Raw genomic sequence first — 13365 nt, forward strand, 5'->3', positions numbered from 1 at the left:
TGTGAACATTGTAGGCATTTGATCCTTTGAAATGAACATGTTCTCCTAATGAAGACTTAAACTAGTCTGGATCCCTGTAGAAACACATGACATGTAATTGAATGGATAAAAATTTATGGTACAAGCACTTGAAACACTTAGACTGGATACTACAGCTCAAGTGCCAAGGTCTTGAAAAATGTTGAACACATTTACTTATTGGTGAAGTCTATATGCAACATCAAGCAAAAATTTGTTATATGGTGCAACACATTCACTCAAAGCCAGTGATCAGAACAACAATCATCTTATAGAAGGATACCGATCATATTAAAATTGCATAAGATTAATGTTAAAATTTTCCATCTTCCAGCTAAAATCATCTATTTAGCAAGAAAAACTCTTTACTATTTTTCCCATTGTTCTTTGCAGCATCAAGTTTTATTTTAACTATTCTATGTGGAAAAAATGTAATATGGAGAACAGTTTATGTTCTACCAATAGGTTCCATATAAATAAATGTCAAGGATTTTATATTATTCCAATCTAAACTAATTAGAAATTTTACCTCAAAGTTTTGCAGATCTATCTCCAACTAGGTGGAAGCTATGTAACAGACCAGTTAGAGCTAAAGCAAGCTGCCATATTAAGATGTTGAGGAAGATGTTGTACCTATATCACTGGGAGCTTGTGTGTCTTCCTCATTACATGCTTGGGCTGAATATGTGACTGTAGAATCACATGTCTCACCTATTAAAAAAATATAGTACATCAACATGAAAAGAAGGCTTTCGTCTTCTGACAATACATTTAATGAATTGAACATCTCAATTGCAACAGCACAGTTTTGAGGGTTACATCCCAAATGATCTGGCTAGAACTTGTGTTCCAGGCCTAGATGCTACAAATAATAACCTATGATGCCTTAATCTATACACAATGTCTTTCTAGTTTCTTTCTACTCATACACCCATTTCATTTCATATGATCATCTAAAAATTGTGTCACTCTAAGCTCTCAACTATTTACTCTTGATTGATCATCTGATAACTATTGAATGAGAGCTTTGGGATAATCTCTAGGCATCCATCAAAGCATAAAGGATTTTTTCAGACGGTGTAGATGAAGTAGTAGCATTTGCCTTGGGAGACATGCTTGCAAAATGGAAGCATAGATAAGTCATGTGAACTGTTTGACAGGATGCTTGAATTTCATGTGGTCATGAAAAGTCATGGTTGTTGAATATGCACAAAATAGATATATTGAGAGAATATATTTGTTTAACTTGCAACTACCCTGGTAGACATGCATGCAAAATGTGGAATCCTAGACGAATAGTTCAACTAAATCCTCCTCCTGGAAGAAGGCTACAACAAATACATAGTTCAATTGAATGGTCTATAGATACCATCAAGATTAGCATTTTGAACAATCCATCAGGATCCTATTATGCACTGGCCACTATTCTTAGATGATTTGTAGTCATATGTGTCATGTCTGTGGCATCACATCTCACCACACTTAATTGTTATATAAATTTTTATGTCTCTACCAATAGGCATATTCAACCTACAATAAGTTTGTGATAGCTAATATTGAAAATCTCTTATTGTAGTTTTGAAATAAAAGCTCCACTAAGTAGCCAACAACATTTCATCCATCTTTTATATAATATTGAGCACCACATTTATCACATGTGTTTTCTATCTCAAGGAGCTTAACTAGACTAGTATTAGGTTGATGATGGCCTAATACTACCTTGTTAAGATCCTCAAGACAAGACACATCGACTCTGAGCAGAAAGCATCCTAATAAATTAAAATTGAGGAATAATTAGTGAAGCTAGAATTCAAGTATTAAAAGGGAATGGAATAAAATATTTAATTTCTTACCAGTTCATGTTTTCTGATTCTGCACTGTTCTTTAAAATCCATTTTTCTACTATCTCACAATCAACTAGACGATGAGCTTCCTCAGAGCACTGAAGAGGTTTCAGTCAAAATTTTAAACTATTTAAGTTTTAATACAATATTAGAATCAAGCAAGCAAAAGTTTTTTATATGGTGCAACACATTCACTCAAAGCCAGTGATCAGAACAACAATCATCTTATAGAAGGATACCGGTCACATTAAAATTGCATAAGATTAATGTTAAAATTTGCCATCTTCCAGCTAAAATCATCTATTTAGCAAGAAAAACTCTTTACTATTTTTCCCATTGTTCTTTGCAGCATCAAGTTTTATTTTAACTATTATATGTGGAAAAAATGTAATATGGAGAACAGTTTATGTTCTACCAACAGGTTCCATATAAATAAATGTCAAGGATTTTATATTATTCCAATCTAAACTGATTAGAAAGTTTACCTCAAAGTTTTTCAGATCTATCTCCGACCAGGTGGAAGCTATGTAATAGACTAGTTAGAGCTAAAACAAGCTGCCATATTAAGATGTTGAGGAAGATGTTGTACCTCTATCACTTGGAGCTTGTGTGTCTTCCTCATTACATGCTTGGGCTGAATATGTGACTGTAGAATCACATGTCTCACCTATTAAAAAAATATAGTACATCAGCATGGAAAGAAGGCTTCCATCTTCTGACAATGCATTTAATGAATTGAACATCTCAATTGCAACCAGCATAGTTTTGAGGGCTACGTACCAAATGATCTGGCTAGAACTTGTGTTCCAAGCCTAGATGCTACAAATAATTGCCTTCATCTATACACAATGTCTTTCTAGTTTCTTTCTACTCACACGCCCATTTCATTTCATATGATCATCTGAAAATTTTGTCACTCTAAGCTCTCAACTATTTCCTCTTGATTGATCATCTGATAACTGTTGAATGAGAGCTTTGGGATAATCTATAAGCATCCATCAAAGCATAAAGGATTTTGTCAGACGGTGTAGATGAAGTAGTAGCATTTGCCTTGGGAGACATGCTTGCAAAATGGAAGCATAGATAAGTCATGTGAATTGTTTGACAGGATGCTTGAATGTAATGTGGTCATCAAAAGTCATGGTTGTTGAATATGCACCAAATAGATATATTGAGAGAATATATTTGTTTAACTTGCAACTACCCTGGTAGACATGCATGTAAAATGTGGAATCCTAGACGAATAGTTCAACTAAATCCTCCTCCTAGAAGAAGGCTACAACAAATACATAGTTCAATTGAATGGTCTATAGATACCATCAGGATTAGCATTTTGAACAATCCATCAGGATCATATTATGTATTGGCCACTATTCTTAGATGATTTGTAGTCATATGTGTCATGTTTGTGGCATCGCATATCACCACACTTAATTGTTATATAAAGTTTTATTTCTCTACCAGTAGGCATATTCAACCTACAATAAGTTTGTGATAGCTAATATTGAAAATCTCTTATTGCAATTTTGAAATAAAAGCTCGACTAAGTAGCCAACAACATTTCATCCATCTTTTATATAATATTGAGCACCACATTTATCATATGTTTTTTCTATCTCAAGGAGCTTAACTAGACTAGTATTGGGTTGATGATGGCCTAATACTACCTTGTTAAGATCCTCAAGACAAGACACATCTACTCTAAGCAGAAAGCATCCTAATAAATTAAAATTAAGTGAAGAATAATTAGCGAAGCTAGCATTCAAGTATTAAAAGGGAATGGAATAAAATATTTAATTTCTTACCAGTTCATGTTTTCTGATTCTGCACTGTTCTTTAAAATCCATTTTTCTACTATCTCACAATCAACTAGATGATGAGCTTCCTCAAAGCACTGAAGAGGTTTCAGTCAAAATTTTAAACTATTTAAGTTTCAATACAATATTAGAATCAAGAACAATCTGTTGGAAAAAAAAAGCACCTTCCAGAAGGACTATTACTAAGCACAATATAATAGAACTTACATTATAGAAAAAGTTGTGTGAACATTTGCAAGTGACATCTTAGCACCCACTTCCAATTACGAAGTCAACACCATACTCACAACTAGGAGCTAGACACCATTTGTTCTACAAGTACATCCAAACAATAGTTTTAAGAAAATTACTTATTTCATACTCTTTACTAACCCCAAAAAATACTTCGAAGATGGAATAAAGATAAATCTATTAATAACAAACACAAGACCACAACGCGGAGAAAGTTCTAAATTGATAAACAATAAAACATTTAGCACAAAAGGAACAGATACTCTAAATTATGTAAACAACCAAGAAGAGAAACTCTGTATATGTTCATATGTGTTCCTCTATAACATCCTATCAAATAAGATTATGTAAAAGAAGCACCAACAATTAAATTATCATTATTATCCCAATATAGGGAACATGGAGTGCTCTTCCTAAAGATTACTAAGATGGGAACATGTATATTTCTAGAGAATTATTCAAAAGATGCTACAAAAAACAAAGAAAACTACTTTGCAAACACACTCAAAAGAAACAGTCAAACTAGGTAAGAACCGTGATTAGACAAATTTAACTTCTTTAAGATGACCAAGAAAATAATCAAACCTTTCTATTGTCCTCAACATATGATCTAAGAAGGTATTGTGTATATTTTTTTCTGTCTTCATCAGAGACCAAAGAAAGCACCATATTCTCATCAACAGTAGCTCCACATGATGGGACAGGACACCGTAAAGAAAGACATCTGGGTCCATCATTTATAGAAGTGTGAATATAGCCTACAAAGCACAAGAAGTATGTTATGGAATGTAGGACCATTACTTACCAATAAATGAAGAGTGTTCCCTACACATCAAACTTACAAGATACAAATCATTCTATCCACATGCAAAACTGTTAACTAAATCATATTTAAAATGATAATGAATGCAATTTCTAACATGAAAGAAAAGTCAAAACTATAACATAAAAATCAAAATGATATACATAAGCATTGATCTCTTCTTCACTAATAATGACATCTACTTTTATAAAAGCACGCAAAAAATTTTGCCACTTGAAACTTTTCAATAGACATAGACCAAGTGAGTTCCAATACCAAGAATTAACTGAAAATGGGAACAACAAACACTGCAAGATGCTTTTTAGGCAATGAGACAATATCTTTGGACTCACATTAGACAAACAAGAAAATCCAGATCCAGAAAAATACACCAACTTTTTCATGTTATCTAGAAAACATCAAAATGAAGCTAAGATTTTCACTAAATGTCACTAAAGTATATCAGATAGCTTTAGCCTTCATTTTTACAAAACAAGGTAGGGAGTATCAATGAAACTAAGGTGTGTACATAGAATACAACTGTAAGGCTGCAAACAAATAAATTTAGGCTTAATTTATCTATCTCAAGAACAAGCTAATAAATTGTGTGCCCACAATCTACATTCACAAAAATTACTAATTAATACCTAATAATGTAGTCTTCAAAAATGCTTTGATTCAAATAGCAAAAATCCAACTACTATATAAAGCCCATACTAACCTGTCCAACATCCTTTTCATCCATCTCAACTTTATGAAGCACATAGTTTGTATTAGGCAAGTACCCTGCCTTCTTCATTTCTTCTATCAATTTTGCCAACTTGGCATATATTTCCTCCATCTGTGGGTTTGAGGGGTCACCAACCATGAATAAATTAACCTTCTTTTTCACTTCAATCCAGTTGCATCGTGTTTCCTTTCTGACCCCATTATCTCTCATCAGTTTCCTCACTTTTCCTACTTCATCCCATTTCCCTACTGCAACATAGATATTAGCCAGTATCACATGTCAATTAATGATCCATTCCTAGCATGACATTGAAGTATACTTTTGGTTAATGTTCCTTTGCAGACTGAGATTGTAGTTAGCTCAGCATTAGTCTACCTTATGAATGGAAAATCAAGAGCTTAGACAGAACCAAAAAAGGAAAATTTATTTGAGGAAATAGATTCAAAAAGTATTTCAAGGGATAAAATAGAACTTGAATAGCTACATTGTCCAAAACGTGATGTCTGATATTGGACTAGATAGTGTAGGATATGTTTCCATGAAGTGGTTGCTATTTCAATGTAAGAAGTGAACATAGAAGTTCATACTTTCAGTTTGAATTCTCATAAGCATACACAAATAACATTCTTATTTGAATAGTTTTTCTGCTTCTCTGGCAGTAACACGATGCTTCTAAAACTAGGAATCTATAACTTTTATGTCTTGCTTTCATAGTGCCCTCTTATGAATATCAGCTACTACCCTAAATCTGAAGCCAAATTGGATGCTAGGAGGAGTCTGGTGTAGTTTTCATTTATATTTTGATTTAACATAGTTTTAATTCATCTGTAGTGGCTTTTCATTCTAATCATATTACATTGACTGACTGAATTGTACGTTTCTTCATTGTTATGTATTTAGGAAATTATTTTGTATAATCCCTTGGGATGGAAGTGCAATGAAGTGATCAAAATTTTGGTAATTTTTTATTCCTAAGGGATTCTCTTCTTTAAATACTAAATTCTAGATCTATGATAGATGAGATCATTACATTCACACATACATCCTAAAAATGAAATCTAAATAAAATGTGGAAGATTTAGAAGCTTTAGCCTTTAGTGACCATAGATGGATTGTTCACCAAAAGGGCTTGTAGCTTAGTGGTAGATCACCCTGGCATCAAACTGGTGGTCCTCAGTTCAACTCCTAGCTGGTCCACAGAAAATTTTACCATGGTATCAAAGCCAAGGTTAAGTAGATCGGGGCTAGGATAGGAGCCCCAAGCACTTGCAGTTTGGATCAAAGGGAATGTAGGAAACAACTGAACCATAGATGGACTAGTAAACAAGAGAGTTGGTAGTATAGTTATAGAGTAGCCTAACAAAAAATAGATGGTCCCAGGTTTGATTCCTTGCTAGTCAGTGAATTTCTTTATCACTAATCCAGTTGAATTGTCTTTCTTAGCTTTATCCCTAAAACTTGAGTTAACAAAAGTATGACCTTTTGATTTTACTTGATATGGGTCATTCTTTATTCAATACCAATATTATTCCTGAGACTGCAAGTCATATATCCACTCTTAAGAATTTTCTTATTGTTCTAGACTTTTAGTATATCCAAATAAGCATAAAGGCTGGACAATGCATAGTGCAAAAATTGTACCTTTAAGAGAAATCATCACTTTAGAAAGCTTAAATAACAATTTTCTATCCCATAGGCTATCTTTGTTCTTGTGGATATTTAAAAACTTATATTCAATTGTGTACACTACAAAAGTTCTCAAGTCTCTAAAGTAGCTAGTATGATATCAATGGTCTTGATTCTTGATAGTAGTAGAGAAGCAAGTGACTCTTTTCCAGACACATTTGGATGGTTGCCAGATTCAGTCTTTGTGTACTTTAAGAAGTAGAAAATGTTCGATGCTCTAGTAGCATCTCAATAATTCTCAGTGGAGGTCACTTATCATTACATTTTTCCATTTAGTGAGATAAGGTGTAAAACAATTACTCTAGTGGTCAGCTAGACAGATGGCTACTTTAAATTGGCTACATCTCTTTGATCAGCACTTACAAACAGGCATACCAAACCAAAATCGCTAAAAAATACAATAGCTAGCAAAAAAATCAATGTCAAGACTACCACATTGTATAGCATGTAGAAAATACAGAAAGAGATTAATGATGAAGCTTATAATGTACAACATGGCTATATTATAAGAGATTAATGTACAACATGGCTATATTATAAGAGCAAGCTAGATCATGATAAGAGCAAATATTTTCTCAAACAAAGATCTAGTTATAGGCATCACTTTAGAAAGCTTAAATAACAATTTTCTATCCCATAGGCTATCTTTGTTCTTGTGGATATTTAAAAACTTATATTCAATTGTGTACACTACAAAAGTGCTCAAGTCTCTAAAGTAGCTAGTATGATATCAATGGTCTTGATTCTTGATAGTAGCAGAGAAGCAAGTGACTCTTTTCCAAACACATTTGGATGGTTGCCAGATTTAGTCTTTGTGTACTTTAAGAAGTAGAAAATGTTCGATGCTCTAGTAGCATCTCAATAATTCTCAATGGAGGTCACTTATCATTACATTTTTCCATTTAGTGGGATAAGGTGTAAAACAATTACTCTAGTGGTCAGCTAGACAGATGGCTACTTTAAATTGGCTACATCTCTTTGATCAGCACTTACAAACAGGCATACCAAACCAGAATCGCTAAAAAATACAATAGCTGGCAAAAAAATCAATGTCAAGACTACCACATTGTATAGCATGTAGAAACTGCAGAAAGAGATTAATGATGAAGCTTATAATGTACAACATGGCTATATTATAAGAGATTAATGTACAACATGGCTATATTATAAGAGCAAGCTAGATCATGATAAGAGCAAATATTTTCTCAAACAAAGATCTAGTTATAGGTTTGTCTAGTCCAAGACAATCATCTACGAACTAACTAGAGGCATAGTAGAAATGCAGTTATATTTGCTTGTTACATAATTAAGATTATTAATAGATATGTTATTTTCAAGATCCTATGGCAGTTGATAGCTCTTTAAAGCACTACTTGAATCAGACTAAACTAAAAAAATGTTACTTTACCTTGAGATAGTTATATTAGTACTTTGGCGTGTGATATCAATAAGTCCATCATCATAATCACTAAGGCTACAGCGATCTATCCATATATGTCGTGAATTTGGATTTATTTGAATTCCATCAACATCAAGCCCTCAGCCACCTTCAAATTCTAAATTGTTTATAATGATATGTTCACACTCTTTTAAATGTAAGCCCTTGCCCACCAGCTTTATTCGATGCCCATGTCCATCAATTGTCTTGTATGAGGAAACTCTCAAATAAGACAAAAGATTAATTGTTCCTGACACTTCAAAAACAATCCACAGAGGTTCCTTCTATTTATAGCCTTCACGAAGGATTCCACGGCCACTATCTATCCAGCTAACAAGCATTTTGTCAAACATATATTATAGCCTTAATATGTAATTTATATATGCAGTAAAATTTTGATATTGTAATGTTTAAAAGACTTCACTTACAATCACTGGGCACATGTAAAATCGTGTTGATTGACTAAAATTGGTGAAAACATTTTGAGGCTATATTTACACTTGCCCGAAAGAAATATTTGCTAACTATGAATTTATCATTTACAAACCAATGAATCCTAAAATAGAAATTCACAATATTTTGTTTTTCTAGCACATTGAACCATCAAACTATTGGTTTTTCAGCAAATGAAAAAATCTTTCATGTATAGATGCTAAAAAATTCATGTTTTATCTATTTAATAATGAGTGAAATAAGATGAATAGAAATATATGGAGATGTTGGAATCTAAGAATTGGCAATTTAGAAAATTTAATACATGCATTGCTTATACTAGTTTACATTGAAACATCTAAGCCTAAGAGGGTTCCCTAAATTTTGAAAGCATTTTTTTCATGTTGTTACACAAAAGCATGCATAACACTAAGAAGTTATATATGGTCAAAATTTGACTCCTAAATTTCCTTGATGCTGCACAAAACATCAAGTTTTCATGGCTTCAAAAACTTCATCAGAGGTTATACCACCATCTTCAACGGATTATGTTTGGCTTTGACTTGAGCCCTTTAGCAACATAAGGATCAACAACTTGCATTGAGAGTTGTGAAACCTTGTGGAAGGAGATTTCTTTAAGTGGAGCAAATATACAATTAAGCTTTGAGTTCAATGCCACATAATATGGATATCCAAAGCCCTCTAATATGGTACCTACCATCAATTTACATATTACTGAAGTCTTTGAGATCCTATGAAATATAAAGCTCCGTGCAAACTTGGCAATAAGAACAAGTTAATTAAAATTTATCCACTTCGACCTACACCACATAACCAAAAGAGGTGGCATTGTAGATAGGAATGGCCTATATACTAGTGGCTGGTCTAAAAATTCAAGTCAAAATTAGCATTTCATGCTTACAGATCAGAGACCAAAAAATCATTTGTCCAAGCAATAAAAAATTTGTAGACATAATAAGGGCCATAACTAAGAACATCTATGATTGACTATTATAAAGTGATTAAGCTAAAGCTTTTGTTAAGTTCTAAAAAACACATTTCAACTTAAATCCCATGAGAGGACCACACAATATAGATCCAAATATTGAACATTTCCAACTGATTTCCTCCTAACAAAGAACCCAATGAACATAAGCTATATCAATCATTTTCAGGCGAGGCCAACAAATCCAGCTTTTAGGCATCAATATACATTTATATTCACATTAAATATGGATAATCAAGCTTTACAATGCTTGCAAACTCAAGAACAACTACATGCTCCCCATATTAAATGGTCTAGTTATTTGTGAACTTTCACATTTATAATCAAGTACAAGGTAGGGAAGATAAATGTCATTACCAGTGCTTTGGTTCTCAAAGGATTTCATGTACAACTATGACTAATGAGGTGGCAGGTTTGAAGTATCACAAGGATGTATTACACTAAAATCTAGCCCTTCGAGCCACTAATAATCCTTGTAAAGAATCAAATATAGGCATTATGAGTTCCCATTTAGACTTCATGATGCATGACCAATTTTATTCCAGAGAAAAGAAATTGTGTTGTCCTCAAGCTACCACAAGGAAGACCATATTATGTGAAGCACATGCTAGTTAGCTATTAGAATAATATGGGAGAAATAAAATCCTATAACAACTAGAAGAGTGTAAATATTTGTCTTCTAAGACTTGAGATATTGCGATCTAAGTGAACAGATGTTACATTTGAAAACTTTCCAAGCTTAAGCAACTAAAACTAGGCAAAATATTGATACTTTGTATCTTGGAAAATTTAAAAACTTAAGTAATTTATTAGCACTGATTTTATATTAAGTCGTACATAGAGTTTTTGATGGTATATTCTGGTCATTTTTGTGGATCAATTTTCCAAGATTGCTCACACTGTAGCTTGTGAATACCACAAAGATACATCTTATAAGGAGAAATGAAATTTTGAGTCATGCTTGATATAATTTATGGAAGAAGTCATGAGCATGACCATAGTGCAGTTGTGGATGTTATTCTCAAGTTTAAGAGCAACGAAAATTGATTCATTGAACGCTAGGAAAGTTGTTTCACTATTTACTCAGATACAAATGAAGACTGTGGCAATGGTTGTATGCATAATTTTCTTTAACAATTCAGTTAATTGCTTCACTAAGTATGTCCCTTTGAAAATGGTGTATACCCACTTTTGTAAAGAGTTCAAACAGTAGAACTTTTTTTTAAGGGATAAAAGAAACTTTTCAAAACCATGAAAAAGGATATTTAGAAGTGACCAAATACTGAAACCTGTGAAGAGAAGGCTCATAGGAGGATGCTAAAAAAGGCAAAACAAAGTTGGTGATTTGCTATACTATATGTGCAAAAGGATTGGTTTGAAAAAGACCAATGTAAAAAATTACAATGAAGAATGCTTGTCAATACAAGATTCCACAGAAATTGATTAGTGATGCTTATTTCCTTTGGATTTGCCAAAAGATCTTCTACATCTTAAAACTGTTGATATGTATGAATATAAAGACGACAAAAGCATGATACAATCATGCAGCAAGGTAGCTAATCCACCTTCAAGTTAGACCACCCAAATGCCCAAAAAAATTCAAAATAAAGAAAGTGAAAAAATACTAGAATATAAAAGAGTATAAGTTTGGCTATCTTGGCGTGGATTCAAGAAAAGTAAGCAGTCAAGTTGGCACATCTTTAAAAAAAAAAAAATTATCTTAAACCAAGCAGTTCAATAGTTCAAGATTTTGAGGATTCGATATAGAAGCATTGATCTCCTTTTGGTCACAATTAAGGTTGGCAGCAGTTATCCAATGCAGAGTTTTGAAGATCATAATATGGTGTTTCTAAAGATGGATTTAGTTAGAAATTGGGTTCAAGTTGTAAAAATTGCTTCTAGATAATTGAGATTGGAATAATGTTTTTATTTTGATAAGATTTCAATATAGTTTTTATTTCATGGAGATTGTATAGCTGCTATCATAAAGCAAGTTCCACTTGTCTTGTATGCAAAAAATTTGCAACCACACAAAGGATGCCTTTTTGGATCTTATAATAAGGGAAGAAAGTCGCGAATGTTAAGGAAAAATATTGAATTTAACTATATCAGAGTTTGATACAGATCTACTTAGATTCTTGGGTGCTTTTGTAACTATTTTTTATTGTTTGTGAGGAATTGTGTGCATCAGTTCAATTCGACGAAAGTTTAGATAGGATTTCCTCGATAATTGAGATTTACATTTTATAAATTCATCTAAATATGAAGGATGATCCTAATCATCTTCTACCTAGGATGATGGGTTGGAAAGTTACAACTCCAAATTGTTAGAAATAATGACCACGGACGAGAGGATTGCGAAATTGAAACCAAATTGACTCTTAATTTTCTTTACCTATAGACTTCAGCAAATCATATCACCCACCAAAAAAAAGCACTCATAGAAAGTGAGAAATAATTGAATCTTGAATTTCCTCACCTACAAACTTCAGCACATCATAAGCCTCTGCAATAAGCTGCATGTCACCATACTCGATTCCATTGTGCACCATCTTGACAAAATTGCCAGATCCACCCTTTCCAATACAAGTAACATAAGGGCCATTGTCCACCTGTGCAGCGATCTTAACAATTATATTCTCAATATACTTGTAAGCCTCATATGACCCTCCAGGCATAAGAGAAGGGCCATTCCCGGCACCCTCTTCACCCCATGAAACCCCCATGCCCAAATACAGAAGCCCCCTCTTCTTCGCCTCCTCCTACCTTCTCTTCATGTTTTCATACCATTCATTTCCACCATCCAGAATACAGTCCTCTTCTTCCATGTGGGCAGCCAGAGTCTCAATTGATTTGTCCACGGGGGGCCCGATCCTTTTCAATGTAAAATTAGATGAACCCATCTGAATAAAGATTTTTTAAAATTACTTTGTAGCAGCGAGTTCAAAGCAGAGAACCAATTTGCAAACCTCACCCTATGGATGAAAAGGGGTTAAAAAAGGACTCAATGATGAATATTCCCAATAAATTGCATTCCAGACGATAAAATTTGCACTAAATTTGATGCTTTTCTTGGCTAAACATACCACACAAAAAGTGGAAGAATTAAAATGCACATTACTGAGGCATCTCAGCTCCTCGACTTTCCTGATAACCTTCTTATCTTTTGTGAGGTTGAGTTTTCTTCCCAGCCCATCCATGTCCATGTTTCTCTACATGTATGGCTGGGAAATGAATGTTACCCTTCTTTTGTCACTCCAACCAAAGGACTCTCTATAGCCCACAAGCCCGTCCTCCAAATGGACCAACTATAGTTCCACTCGCAACCCACGTGAATCAACCCGCACAAAATAAAACTTTT

General features: G+C 33.4%; 1 pseudogene; it reads right to left on the reverse strand.

Annotated features, from left to right (window-relative positions):
* Positions 1 to 1867: 1867 nt before the first annotated feature.
* On the reverse strand, positions 1868 to 12907 carry LOC149552726 (6-phosphogluconate dehydrogenase, decarboxylating 1-like; annotated as a pseudogene).
* Positions 12908 to 13365: the final 458 nt, after the last annotated feature.

This window comes from Cupressus sempervirens, chromosome 6 (genome assembly GCF_028749045.1).
Source record: "Cupressus sempervirens isolate cs-2001-9-10 chromosome 6, ASM2874904v1, whole genome shotgun sequence".
In the NCBI taxonomy this organism is placed as follows: Eukaryota; Viridiplantae; Streptophyta; class Pinopsida; order Cupressales; family Cupressaceae; genus Cupressus; species Cupressus sempervirens.